This window comes from Hylobates moloch, unplaced genomic scaffold (assembly GCF_009828535.3).
Source record: "Hylobates moloch isolate HMO894 unplaced genomic scaffold, HMol_V3 SCAFFOLD_14816, whole genome shotgun sequence".
In the NCBI taxonomy this organism is placed as follows: Eukaryota; Metazoa; Chordata; class Mammalia; order Primates; family Hylobatidae; genus Hylobates; species Hylobates moloch.
In genome coordinates, this window is record NW_026667091.1 from 296 (window position 1) to 1,377 (window position 1,082).

A 1,082-nucleotide genomic window follows, 5' to 3' on the forward strand; every position below is an offset into this window, starting at 1 on the left:
ATGCCCAGCTAATCTTTGTATTTTTAGTAGAGACGGGGTTTCACCATGTTGGCCAGGCTGGTCTTGAACTACTAACCTCAGATGATCCACCTGCCTCAGCCTCCCAAGTGATGGGATTACAGGCATGAGCCACCACGTCTGGCCTAAACTTTCTATTAAAATAAATCTAGTGAGATCCAGAAATCCACATCCACCAGTGATTTGTTCCAAGTCTCTCTCAAGGTTTCTTTTGTGCAAATAACATTTTCCATTTATCTGGCATCAGGAAATTGATGGGTTTTTCTTCTTATTATTTTTTCGTATTAACCTGGCTACCCACGGGTAGAGTCAGCAGGGCAACATTAAATTGAAAACAAAAGATGTCCCCATACGATGGCCTGGGAGTGGAGACCAGTGACTCAAAAGCAGAAGGCTGGTCCCAAAAGGTTAAACTTCTGCAGTCTCAGCTTCAGGTGAGGAAGGCAGCTGTCACTCAGGGAAAGAGCCAAAGTTAGAAACAGTGCACCTCTTGCCCCAGTCATTGACCTAAGGTCAGGCGGCTCCTCAGATGACCTGCAAATTGGTGACACACCACGGCATGCAGCAGCTGGGCTGAAGGATCCTGTTCCCAGTGGGTTTCTGCAGGGGACGTTCTGATTCCCTTAGCTGACGAATATGATCCTATGTTTCCTTACGATTATGAGAAAGTAGTGAAGCCCCAAAGAGAGGAACGACAGACACAGCAGGAGCTAGAAATACGAAAGGAAATAGAAGAAAGGGAAATTAGACCTAAAGACAGGCAAAAAGCTAGGGGAGTTCTGATCAAGGCGACCAGATCCAGATTCTGATGAAGGGAAGATTAGGAACGAGAGAGGAGGAAAAGTAGTAGGGTGGAGCTGCCATTGCCCTTCCCACTTCTCTGGCAGAGAAAGAGTCACCCCGAGATTTTCCTTATGAAGAGGATTCAAGACCTCAGTCACGGTCTTCCAAAGCTGCCATTCCTCCCCCAGTGAAGCAGGAACAGGACAGACGGAGATCTCCAAACCGGCCTAGCAGCTCCTTCCTCGCTAACGTGGTGGGAACGGTGGCGCACAAGATCATGC

General features: G+C 47.9%; 1 pseudogene; it reads left to right on the plus strand.

The window, feature by feature from the left end:
- The first annotated feature begins 359 nt into the window (after positions 1–359).
- Positions 360–1,078, plus strand: LOC116465935 (splicing factor 45-like; annotated as a pseudogene).
- Positions 1,079–1,082: the final 4 nt, after the last annotated feature.